The 13,909-nt window shown below is 36.4% G+C and overlaps 1 protein-coding gene across 2 annotated transcripts in view; it reads right to left on the bottom strand.

The window, feature by feature from the left end:
- tmtc2b (transmembrane O-mannosyltransferase targeting cadherins 2b) overlaps positions 1-13,909 on the bottom strand; it is a 105,474-nt gene that overhangs the window by 33,805 nt on the left and 57,760 nt on the right. The window lies entirely within an intron of this gene.

The raw sequence follows: 13,909 nt of genomic DNA, 5'->3' as shown, positions 1-13,909 counted from the left end.
CGACTGAAGAGAAATACAGAACTGTAGCCAGGCAGGTTCTGCATCTTAGAACCTAAACTACCGTGGTATGAAGTTTACAACTGCCCACATAAATCTCAAAAAAGTTAATTTCTTGTATTTCTTGTATCGTTTGCTATTTTTTTATGGTTGCCTGTTTGTATGTCTTGCCATAAAACTAATTGCCCCCCTGGGGACATAAATACAGTTGAAGTAAAGAAGAAAATTAGAAGAAAAAACTACTGCAGCAAGTAGAGCTAAGCAAAAATAACAGTTTTCAGAAATGATTTTCATTTAAACAATTTAGCATCGATTCTTAAAGAACAAATCGATGAAATCCAGAACAAATCAATCTTTTAATCCATGTCTTTTTCAGTGGTGTGCAACACCTAGCTAACTATGAAAACGCAAATGTTTTTTTTTTCCACAAATAAATGTGAAATGAATAATATAATAATACATCTAATAATATAAATATACATAAAAATAAAAAAGCTTAATCTAATGTTTTGGGCCCTATTGTTGATGCTTTAGCAATTGTGTGCATGTAATTAAAATATTTAATTTTAATATTAGAGGCAGAGGCAGATCATGTCCCTAATTAGTGAATTGCACCAGTAACACAGCGATGATCACACAGCATATAAGCATAATAACATCCTCGGAGTCAAAGAATTCACTGCAGGAAAAAAGCTTTCAAAATGTCTTCACATCTATGACACTTCTCGCCTGAATGTTTCTCTTCATTGATATGGGATTTTTATATGGGTCGGGAGAGCTTTGCGGTGATGTATTACACAATCTTCATCTAGCACTGAAGGACTGTGAATTCAAACAGATGAAAGTATGAGAGACGTTCATACTTTTCAACAGGTATAAATCTCTGCAAATAAGTATAGTTATGGGGACGCATCTGTCATTTTAGTGCACTTACAAGAGAATCTTGAACTCCACATAACCCTGTCAGCCGACACTCATGAAAAGCCTGCAAATATGGGCAGTTTCTTGCACACACACATATAAATATATAAATAAATAAAAACTCAACTCTATACATATTACCGGCGGTCTAACGCCGCTTAAGCCCAGTGGGGATGAGACTGAGCGAGAGAGAGCGATTGTGGAGCTCTAGCGGAGGCTGAAGATGTGTCAGTGAGGTCATGCGGGAGTGTGAATGCTTGCACACAGGATTCTCACTGGATTTATGAGGCGGCTGCAGGTTTGGGACTGTGCAGGCTCTCAAAAACCAGCATGGGTTTTAGCACTTGCAGGTTCAGAGCCAAAACACATAGACCCTGGGATTTGCGTAGGTTTCAATCTCTCTCTCTGTGTGTGTAGAAGATATTTACACATGTACAATTCTGATATTACAGTATATCTATAATTTTAAGATGAAGCAACTACATTACTAACTGAAAATAAATAAACTAAAACAAAAAATTAATTCAACCTAAACAGTAATACATAAAAAAATATATTAATACAAAAAAGCATTAACAAAATAAAGTGTGGTTGAATGAAAACATAATAATATTTAAATAATACTAAAATAACACTGGTTCTTGGTCTTGTGTATAATTCATCAGAGCACATTGTTGTGAGGAAAAATAGCTTAATTGCATAATATTTCATGCAAATGTAATAACGTTCTCATACTTTCAGTATAACTTAAAGGGTTAGTTCTGCCAAAAATGAACATTCTGTCAGTAATTACTCACCCTCATGTTGCTCCAACCCCGTAAGACTTTCGTTCATCTTCGGAACACAAATTAATATATTTTTTATGAAATCTGAGAGCTGTCTCACTCCTTCATAGGCTGCAAGGTAATTTCATCTGCCAGCCCAGAAAAGTTAGTAAAGACATTGTTAAAATAGTCCAAGTGACTACAGTGGCTCAACCTTAAGTTTATCAAGCGACGAGAATACTTTTTGTGCGCATAAAACAACAAAAATAATGACTTTATTCAACCATCTCTTCTCTTCCATGTCATTCTCCTAAGCTGTTGACGTAGTGTAACTCAGGGCTTCTGGGTTGTATGTCAGAACGTACAGTAGGCTCACTATTGGCCGACGCTTGTCATGTGTGTGATGCTGGCCAATAGTGAGCCTACGTTCTGACGTACAACCAGAAGCGCTGCTCTGTTACACTACGTGAACTCACTCAAGAGGCCCACAGAGAAGAAAATGAATAGCCTAGTTGAATAAAGTCGTTATTTTTTGGGGGGGTTTTTTCCAAAATTATCCTCGTCGCTTGATAAACTTAAGGTTGAGCCACTGTAGTCACTTGGACTATTTTAACGATGTCTTTACTAACTTTTCTGGGTTGGCAGATATCAATTACCTAATAGCTTAATTTGTGTTCCAAAGATGAACGAAAGTCTTACGGGGTTGGAACAACATGAGGGTGAGTAATTACTGACAGAACTTTTTGGGTGAACTAACCCTTTAAAGCTGCAGTCTGTAGCTTCCCTCTTTGTCGCCATCTCTGTTCGAAATCTGCAATTGCAGTTATTCGCGGAATTATAAACTTTACGTGGGTTGTGCCTCGGCACGGCACAGCGCGGATGAATCCAATGTTTTGAGGAGAATGTGCAGCTGTCGGTCGCCGCGACGGTGTAGATACTGTCATTCGCAATCACAGATTCTACTTTTTGGAAGTATGACCAACATAAGAATTTTCACCGGAAAATGTAATCTGAACAAGTAACAAACATCCACTTTTGTTCTGACCAACTAAGAGAAAAAAAGCATTGCAGTAAATCGCACTGATTAAATCTAACGATCGCTTATCATATCACGTTAAACAGTGCAAATTATACTTTGTTCTCAAACTGTTAATGTTAACAACATCAGCATTGCGTGACTACATTTAATGCCCTTCTGATATTTATCGCTGTTTTCGCATGGGCCCGGTTGCAGTCTCTTTTTTTCCTGTAGCCACTCCGAAGTCCGAAGTCTTTTGCATTTTACAACGGGTGAATCTCCAGTTGTCACTGGTGATTGTCGTTTGAACCTTTCTGGATCCGCCATCAAATTGATAAGTTTAATTATATCAAGTGCTGTGAGAAAAGGCTATAAATCTCCACCTCCAACATCCTCACACGCAATATAGCCTACTAGCCGGGACACCTTCTTTGTGTACAGATGTGACGTAATGACATGCTCGAATTTCCCACAGAAATCCACCAGTACTACTGGAATTAAAAACATTATTACAGGCTTACCGTTTTGAATCGAGCTAAGGCAAGCAGATAGTTTTGAACACTGGCTGGTTATGTACTTGCTCAAAAATTTATTTTGGATAATTTTTAACCTAAAAAAGTTACGGAATGCAGCTTTAACTTTCTGAAACTTTTTAATGCTGATGCATTTTTTTCTCAAAAACAAACAAACAAACAAACAAAAAAACATTAAACCATGTTCCGACCTATATTATTTCCAGCTTAATATAGCATTTTGCTTTGATACATGTACAATTGTTTGAAATCAAAATTGACCCAATTTAGATTTTAAATACACTGATCTTTCTGAACAAGATCAGAACATTATTCCTAAAAAAAAGGAGACTTCATTTCCATTTCCCTTTCCTTTTTTCATTCATGTGACAACAGCAGCATGAACTACTGGATAATGTTAACCAATTTATAGCTATAAATACATTGTTTTAGCAAGCCTGCATTTGGGTCTAAAGCCCACTTTACATGATTCCCATTTAATTCACTCACATACACTTTTAAAAACAAAGGTTTTTATTTGCACCCTGAGTATCCCAACTGATAAAATCAAGTTCAATATATACATTTTTCTCATTGAATATCCTGTGCCACTAAATAAGTAAATACATTTTAATGCACGACATGGAGGCAAAAAAAAAAACAGAACAATGCGAAGCGGAGTGCATTCAAACAGTTTAATGCACAGCTAGCCGTGGATTATCCCACTAATTCCATGATCATTTGCCAGCATTGAAAAGTTAAAGCTGTCATTGATGTTTTCAGCGTTATATTTGAATGGAAGGATTAAAATGATAATTATTTTCGTCAGCAAACATTCCGACTGCTTTAAAAAAGTAGTGCGGTAAGTAGTGCGGTTAGGTTACATTTATTTTATTGAATTATAACATTTTTTTTATGAATTAACCTATCAAGAGAGAGAGAGAGAGAGAGAGATGTGCGTGTGAATTACCTGCGTCTGTGCAGCGTCTCTTTACCATCAAACAAGCTGTGAGTTTAATTACTTCAAAAACAGCAATGTTACAACCTCTTTGCGGAGTAATATAATGCAGCGATTCAGTAGCGAAGTTAATAGGCCACTAAATGGAAAGTTTCTGTGTTCCTGTTTCTGTGTGCAGTGCGATCTCCTTTTCAATGAGAGCAGCACATTAATATAGAATTGTAATTTTAACTGACTTCCTGCGCATTAAACGGTTTTATTGCACAATTTCCAGCCAATCAGAATTGAGTATTCAGACAGACCATGGTAGAAGACATATTACTGAAGTAAAAAGGGTTGCAAAACACAGTTTCATGTTGACTTTTCCTATTGGGAAAAAAATCTCCAATTCTCACAAGACGACACATTATTTGAGCAAGAACGTGTTGCCTTATTGTATCTGATGCACAATGCTGGATTAAATGTGGCTGTGTTTAACCAAGCGAAAACATCCTCAGGTTGTGCGGGGGGAAAAACATAGTAAAACTCTTTTTCACACTACCTGGCCATCTGAAAAAAAAAATTGTCACTTCTAGTCTGTCTAGTAACTAGCACTGGGAAAAACACAGCGGACCTGAATGCATCCATATGTGCACGCTGAAGACGTTACTATATGCGTGTCTATGCAGACGTGCCACTATAAAAGAATGGACTCTTGAAGCACTATGACACAGTACAGAAAAATCAGTTCTATGTGCATAATGTTCATTTCCCTGTAATGGCATTTAATTCTCTAAAGATGAGCTTGAACAGGGGAATAGAACAAGACAGAAAGGCAGAAAACCATCTAAAAGGCAGAACAAAATCTGATAAGACTGAACCCTTAGATAACGACCACCAGTCATAGACTGAAAGGGATTTTAGTGCTTGGCTCTATCTCCATCATCTCCTGCATAAACAAATGCATAAAAGTGTCCATCTTCATAATACAGGCCCTGTTTTCAATGTCAGGCCCTCTGCAGCGCAATGTGGAATTTAGCTTTTGTCTTTAATCCAGTTTGTCTTGAAATAAGTGGTTTAACACTGCCCGGTAGGAGGGATGCAGGCTTTCTCCCTTCCTCCCATTGTCAGATTCTCTCCATCATTTTGAAATTAAACTACTAGAAACAGGCATATGAGGATAATATCCATGGAGATAAAGCACACAACAGACCAATTCAAAAGAAAAGTGAAAGAAAGGAAACCATTTTTGGCAGTAATTTTTTTTTTCCAGGACATTTTGGAGGTTACCAAAATATCAATAAGCTTTGGATTTTTTTTTTTTCTATTTTCTAAGATTTATAGAATAAGAAAGGTAAAAAAAAAAAAAAAACCTTAAGTTTTTTTTTTTTTAACTGTTATTTTGCTCAAATGTATGTAGTAAAAAAAAGAAAAAGAATTGGTAGATAACAATTAGGTGATAATTATATTTATGTTACTACTGTTTTCATGGTAGCTATTAAAACTATAGAAAGAAAGAATAGAAAGAAAAAAAATACATTAAAAAATATATTTAAAAAAAACATTTTAAATGCTAAAAGGTGCATATCTTTTTTTAATTAATAAATTATTTTATATATATATTTTTTTTATAAATAAAAAGTACAATATAAATAAGAATGCACAATTAATTATTAATACTGATTTCTTAAAAATATATACAACTACTACTAAAAATAATATCAGCCGCCAAGAGATCTAACTGTGCATTAAGTTTTGTGCCTTTGGTGTTTAATGTTTGCATTTCCAATATATTTATACAAATTTAATATTCAAAAGGCAAGCAGTAATGCATTGATGTAGCTCTTAAATTATGTTTAAAAAAAGGCAGTGAGGCCTGAAAAAAAAATCAATGCCTGGAGGATTTAATATGCTGATATACGACTGAGAACAACACCATAACTAAAAAAAAAAAAAAACATAATTCATTGGAGCTCTTATCTTCTCCATTCACAGGTATGCTTCAACCTAAATCAAAGTGCCCGGCCGCTCAAACAAATAAAATGCACATGACTGAAAAACATCTAAGTCATTCTGTCAGAGCGAACACCCTGTGAGGTTTGCAATTCAGAGCTGAATATTTACTCTGAAGCTGCTTTGAGCACAGTTATAAACGGATCAAGAAAAAACAGCCCATCAGCCAAGATGCCATATGAGGATTTAGCTTTTAAAATTCACTTAAACCAACAAGCCGCTCTCATATTAAGTCCAGACTGCACTTCTACCAGTGTATTTTGAGCTTTCGTCAAAGTTTCAGAGTAAGGATTTTTTCTGAAAAGTCTGTCAGTGTTTCCAGTTCCCGAGTGCTAACGCATGATCTCGGATTTAACCTACATGATTGATAGAAGAGGGAAGTGTTAAATATTTCACTTTTCTTCATGAGTAAATTGGCTGTAACCAAGAGGGATTTGGTGAGAGCAGAGTCAATGGATAAAAGCCATCCGGGTCTGCACTCAATAATCCGCTGCTCTTAATGAGACTTTTCACTTGAATCTGCAACTTTGGGCCTGAAGACAAGTGTAGAGCTAAGGAAGATGATTTACTGAGCTCAGCCTCAGACAACAAACCTCCAAGCACCACCATTAAAGATTTATGGGGCCACTGTCCGACCCTACGGCATTATTTTTAACCTGAAACTATTCTACGTTTTACATTCATAATCTTAAGGTAAAATATCTTGAAAATTATAGATTGAGACATAAAGATGACTGGGATCGTTTTAGCTATGGATCAAATGAAACAATGAAAAGGTTTTGTAATAAATTTGTAACTTATATTTAGAATAAAATAAAAAAGAAGGAATAGACCCCAGGATAGGACAAATAAAAAATTCACTGGAACAACATACAAGCAGCAGCAAAGGGATGCAGGGATTACACTCAGATAACTGACATTTATTAATGCGGAAGCTGAAATAAGATAATTAATTAAATTTGTGGGGACTGAAATGTCACACAACATGAGATTTCACGAAACAAACAAAGACAGACCTATTTTCCTTAGTCAGTGGGAGCTCACCAAAATAATTATTATACCACAATATCTAAATAAACTGATATCTAAGTTACTCGTATCATGAAATTGATCATGATCATTGATCGTATCGCCCACCAATAATAGTGTCAAACAAGTGTGATTTCAATATTGACCAAAATAATTGTGATTATGATTTTTGCCATAACTGAGCAGCCCTAATTTGCTTGGCCTTGGTTAGTGGGACGTTTGAAGATTTCCATACCTGAAGATATGCCAGTGTTCCAGATGGTCATAGTCCTACTGTAATCATTCCAGCTCAAACGGGAATGTGCTCAGATAAGCTGGCTCTACTGATATGCCAAGCGTAACAAACTTCATAATCAAACGGCTAACGGATATCTAAACTCTCAAGGTGAATGTATGGGTTCATTTTTCCCTTGCATTGGATGGCTAAGCAGAAAAGAAATGCAGTACTTGCAAAAGAATGAGAAAATAATAATGGATATGAAAAACATTCATCATGAGAAAGTAATAATCTTTAGATTGCAGGTATAGACTCATGCGGAGCTCTAGTTTGACCCGATGCGAATGTGAAACTTTATATTTAACAAATAAAGAGAGACATTTATTACCTAGCAAGGCCATAACTGTGTGGAAAGCACAAAGGGGATCAGAAAGTTAAAGATGAAATTATTTTGGCCTTGGGTTTGCTTGCTTTCTAAACTGCTCTCTGTATTTCAGCCAGGTCAGCAGTCCGTTTTGATCACGGACAAAGAAGAATGACATTTGAAGGATTTTTAGGCCTACACGCCAAATTAGAGCTTTCCAAGGTAGCCAAAAGAAATGCCTTGCAGCTATGCATCACCATTCACCAAAAATATGAAGCTCAACCGCAAAAGATGAAAATCTGAAACGTAAATAAAGTGATGAGATTGAGAAACCTCAATCCATTCAAACTCAAAATTGCTCCACGTGAAAAATGTATTGAGTGCAGCCACAGAGAGACCTACTAGCATAAACTTCTGCTTCCTAAATCGCTGCTGTTTATTTAGCCTGAATGGTTCGGCGAGCATGTGTGTTTCCACAATCCTCCGTGGCAGTTACAAGATACTGATTCATCCCTTTCAGAGGTCACTAAGGTCGAGGAGATTTTTTTGCATTTAATTGACCACTCTGGAAACAACTAGCATATTAAGCTATATTCGGACTGGACTCAAGTCATTCTGTAGTTTACTCAAAAATTCGGAAAAATATACTACTTTCTTCTGTAGAACACAAAAGAGCTCTGTTTATACAAAGTCATTGAGGTCCAGTATTGCTTTGAAACTAATTGACTTTAAATATATTTTCCATTATGTTCTACAAAAGAAAGTAAGTCATACAGGTGTGGAATTACATTGAGTAAATTGGATGAAAGAATTTAAATTTTTGGGAGGACTATTTCTTTAAAGTGGGATTTATGAAAGATCACATACTCTGTATACGTGACTTGGATCACAAAACCAGTCATATGTAGCACGGGTATATTTGTGGCAATAGCCAACAATACATTGTATGGGTCAAAATTATCGATTTTTCTTTTATGCCAAAAATTATTAGGATATTAAGTAAAGATCATGTTCCGTGAAGATATTTTGTAAATTTCCTACAGTAAATATATAAAACTTTTATTTTTGTGAGTGAATGCAGCATAACCGCAAACATAAATGAACAACTTTAAAGGCGATTTTCTCAATGTTTAGATTTTTTTGAACTCTCAGATTCTAGATTTTCAAATAGTTGTATCTCGGCCAAATATTGTCACATCCTAACAAATCATACATCAATGGAAAGCTTACAGTATCTAATCAGCTTCCAGGTGATGTATACATCTCAAATTCAGAAAATTGACCCATGTGACTGGTTTTGTGGTCCAGGGTCACATATGTGCAAAAATGTGATTAAATATATAATTAAAACATTACATATTTAATTAAAAGAAGGAATTGATTAAGGTGAGGAACAACGAAGGTTAAAATAAATATATAATTAAAACATTACGTATTTAATTAAAAGAAGGAATTGATTAAGGTGAGGAACAACTAAGGTTAAAGAAGAGAAGTGTACAAAAAAACAATATTTAGCAGAATCACAGACATTCCAATCTGGATCAAATTAGATTTCTCAGAGGAACAGAGTTAGATGAAACACAGCCCAAAATAAAGCATATGAAAGACAAATTTAGCTAACCTTATCTCCTCGGGTAAAACTACTTTCTGGGTTTTTGCAGCTTAACAACTTGGCACTTTCACCATGGCAGAGTTTGGATGTTCTGTGGTGCCGAGTGAGACCTCCTGTGCACCGTCAGCACTGCTCTCCTTAACTAATAATCTGAAATGAACAGGACTTGTGATTTTGCTGAGTAGGTTATAATGTTTGGACTTGCTGAGTTTCCAGCCTTCCATCCTTGTTGCTGCATCAACATATAGCAAATCCATCCAGGGCTGTTTGCATTGGCTGCGCTTGACCAAAGAAAACACGCTGGACATGATTGAGTGCCATCGACAAGCTGTGGTATATGGCAGCCTGTTTGTGTACATGTATGTGGCCACCTTGAGGTCATACTGTGTTCTATTCTATCCTTCCAGCACTAAGTACATACAAAGAACCTGAATCTTTGATGAAAATGCTAAAAGTTCCCATAAGGCATTGCTTAAAAAGCCTTTCTAAGGAAATTATGGATTCCTGAACACCACACTCCATCTTCAGCTAGACCAGCGCTGGACCGGAGGGGACAGGCAACAATAAATTAACCAGTCAGCAGCTACAACCCAAACAAAGGCTTACTTCGGGTCCGGTTTACATTAGGGCTTACAGTACAAAGACTCTTGCCTCTGAGACTCCTTTGAGACACAAAACGAGACTCAATCTGACTACTTCCTCATCATTAACCATGTACGGATGCCTTTTTCAAATACAACGGAAGTGAATGGAGACCACAGACAGCTGTGTTCACTGTATACATTCACTAATATGGGGAAAAAAGGAGGTCATACAGGTTCGGAACAACATGGGGGTTCGTAAATGACGAAATATTCATTTTTGTGAACTATATCTTTCACTAACTAGTAGGCCTATTTTGTAAGGAAATTAAGGACCAAAAAATAACTTGCACTTGCATAAAATGCACTTATTTTAAATGGGCCATGAAACCCACTGAAATAAACAAGATTTATGCGTGATTAAATTATTTCAACATTACTGTATATAATAATGGAAAGGGATTAATTAATGTGAGGATCATTGCCCAGAAAATTGGCGAAAATCTCTAAATAAATAATAAATCTGCACCAAAAAAATAATCATTATTTGATAAGGAGCAAAAATGTGTCAATCAAGAAATTAACGATGTTCCTATGAAGATGGGATTCAATAAGGCCCCCTTGAATGAGCCAGAATGTAATTTCAATAATGTAAATGTAATTTTCTCTGTAGCTTTTACATAGGATTGTGTGAGAGATCAAAACAACCATGTTTGATTCGTACAGGATTAAAATCGTTATGTACATCTGTGCAACACAAATATACAATCCTCAGAGACAACTAGTCCCAGCCTGCACTAAAAGAGAGAGAGAGAAAAGCAAAATAACAGAGCAACTCCTGCTTCTGTGGGCAAATATCTGCCAAATAGATACAAAGAGAAACATACAGAGAAAAAATTATATAAAGGAATGGAAAATACACACGAGGGGAGAGACTATTATTAGAAGTAGAGTGTGGGAATATTACAACCTTTCACAGCTTTTTTTGGTTGTTGGTGTTTTCCTGTATTCTTAGCTTTTCTCTAAGCATCTTAACTTGTTGCAGTTTTTATTGAAACTATTAAGAAATAATACAAAAGCTGAGCACTTTCCACTGAGGGTTGGGTTAACTATTCCTTTGAGTTCTGTATGTGTTCAGGCACTAGCCTGGAAGTCCAGACCTATATCTGAAAGATTAGACTAATGAAAATCGTCCGAGAGGCGGCACCAAGCATGCATTTGAAAATCTCACTGCACGCAATTGGATAACACTACGACCAATCACAACAAGCCCCATACGCTTAGCTACCATGGAGCTAACTGGTAGATTAGACTCTTTCCGTATCCGGTCGGCAAAACAGCAAAAACGTCCTTCTTGCAAAGGAACGATTTGAGCGGCGTCTTCTGTTCCTGTTTTAGATAAAAAGCCAAGTCTAACTCGTTCATTGTAGCGGCCAAAGCCGTTTCAAACAACTGGTGTTCATTTATAGCCATCTTGCAATGTTTACTAATGACTTCGACGTCACATCGCTGTCGTCACCTGTTTAGCTCGCCTCTGGCCCGCCTATATCAGATAACCCGATGTGATTGGTGCAGCTCGGATACAAGGGCATATTTAATGAGCATCATTACTCGACGTCAGAGTAAACTCGCTGAGCAAATTCAACTTGTGCTCTCGCGAGATCTCTGGATTTCCAGGGTATTCAGGCACACTTCTAAGACACAAATTTCATCTCACATTCTTCTCATTTTGTTGTGTGTACCACAATGCTGCTGAATTATGGCTAAATCAAAACGACAGCTCTTCAGTACAAAAACATCACAGCGCTGAAATACTGCTGAAGTGGCAACCAACTCTGACATTGGAGAAAAATGGAGCCGTTCCACTCTAAGCAATATTAGCATTCATGTCATGGGTAGATTCTTCATGGTTCTGCTGCAGCATTTAATAATTCCAATGTTGTACAACAAAGAAATGAGAAATGGACCAAGAAAACGCACAAAATACAGAATGTCATAGCCCTTACCATAACTGTGCGTTTCAACAAACTACTAACGCAACTCAACAAGGCCTCGCCCTTTTTTTCTGCATATGCCTTATGCGGGAATTATTTAAATTAGTAAATTTGTAACGTACATTCCAAGAAGAAAACTCAAGACTATAATCGCGGTGCTTCAGGGAGTTCAGAAATAGTGTACACTGATATAGAGAATAACTCCCTTTGGACATTGTGCTTTGTAACTTTGAAGACCTTTTCCCATGCTCAAACAACAACATTAAACAGTAAAGAAAGTTTGTTTATATATATATATATATATATATATATATATATATATATATATATATATATAATAGGACCCCTTTAATAACTGTTCTCAGCAACATGACTTTGCCCAGCCAATCTGAATTTATTCACTAAATATGATATGTTTACTGCGATTGGATCATTGAGTCAGCTGAACTTCAAAACCGGATCAGTCCAATTCATGAAAATAAAAAATAAAATAAAGAAAAGGATGCTTCCTCTATATTAGATACATCCCTGTTTGTGAGTGTTCATGAAGTGCTAAATCCAAGTCATCAGGACACATACACATTGTAAATGGACACAAAACTAACAAGACTGTAATAATGCTGTGAGAACTAGAAAAATTAAAGAGTGGGTTGAAGAAGATTAGAAACAAAACAGCTGTAGAGCATCATGTGCACCTTTTTGTGCACATTAGCATAAATAACAAAATATACACGTGAAATGAGAAAGAGGAGTTACCCCGGAGACATCCCTGTGATCATTAATAATCACACTGCTTAAACTGCCTCTTTGTTATGATAATGAGCATGAATTCATATTTCTCCATTCCCTCTTGGTTTTATAGAAATTAGTGCGTAGCGTAGCACAGAGATATGTGGAGAAAGAGTCCTACAGTATACCAACCACATAAGAAATCTCACTCCAGACCTTTAGAAATCGTTCATTTGACCTATCCATCATACTCTCAAGTTACACCATCATCATTCTCTTAAGTTAGAACATAGGTGGTCTCTTAAATTTACAGAGCCGATTTCTGCTGCAGTGATGAAGCAGTGATCTTTGTATTGGGACATCAGATAAAGTTTCAATAGATATACTCTAACTTACAGAACTCAACACTTCCCACCCACCCATGATTTTATGCAAATTAGGCCGCACAAAAAGGTCATTTAGAATTCATCGTAGGTGATTTCTATTAACTACTGATAAATCAATTATTAAGCCAATGAGTGTTTGTTTGGCCAATTAACAAAGTGCCAATTACAAAATCTATCGAATAACATTTTGTTTGTTTTTTTAGCCAATACTATGCAGAAAAAGTTCTCATTTAATTCCAGTGGCATTTACAGTCAATAAATCAACCATTTGTCTTAAAGGTATGGTGGAAAATGGTGTGTAAGTTTTTGTTGTGTAAGCACCTTGGCTAACATTATAAGTAAAATTCGGTGGCAAAAATAAAACTATACAAAAGTGCAACATGCAGCCCCTTTACACACATTCCTAAAAGCAGTTTTAAGCCAGAATAAAGCACCAAGCGAAAGTGCCATCTCTGAACATTTCCCTTGAATGCAGCCAAATGAATGCATGGTTCAATGATCGTGCCATTTATGTGAAGCAAGAAATGCAAAATGGCAGCACTGTCTCCAGAGTACGCAGTATCTCCAGGAGCACGAGGAAGACGCTGCATGTCAGAGCTGCCCTTTAAAACACCACCTCAAGAACCATCAGTATTTACACAGCAATGCAGTGCACAATCAATAAAGACAGAAACATACCCTAGAAAACATCGCATCAACATATTCTTGAGTAATTGTGCGGGTTTTCAGAGGTAGAATGCTCTGCTCGCTGATCGAGTAATTACAAGAGTGGGTGAGTCGGCTGAGCATAATGCTAACTGATAATTAGAGAGTGAGAAATTACGAGCAGAAACAA

The sequence above is a fragment of the Abramis brama genome (genome assembly GCF_963993115.1).
Source record: "Abramis brama genome assembly, chromosome: 9".
In the NCBI taxonomy this organism is placed as follows: Eukaryota; Metazoa; Chordata; class Actinopteri; order Cypriniformes; family Leuciscidae; genus Abramis; species Abramis brama.
Note: the sequence above shows the minus strand (reverse complement) of the source record. Positions and strands in the feature narration are given on the sequence as shown.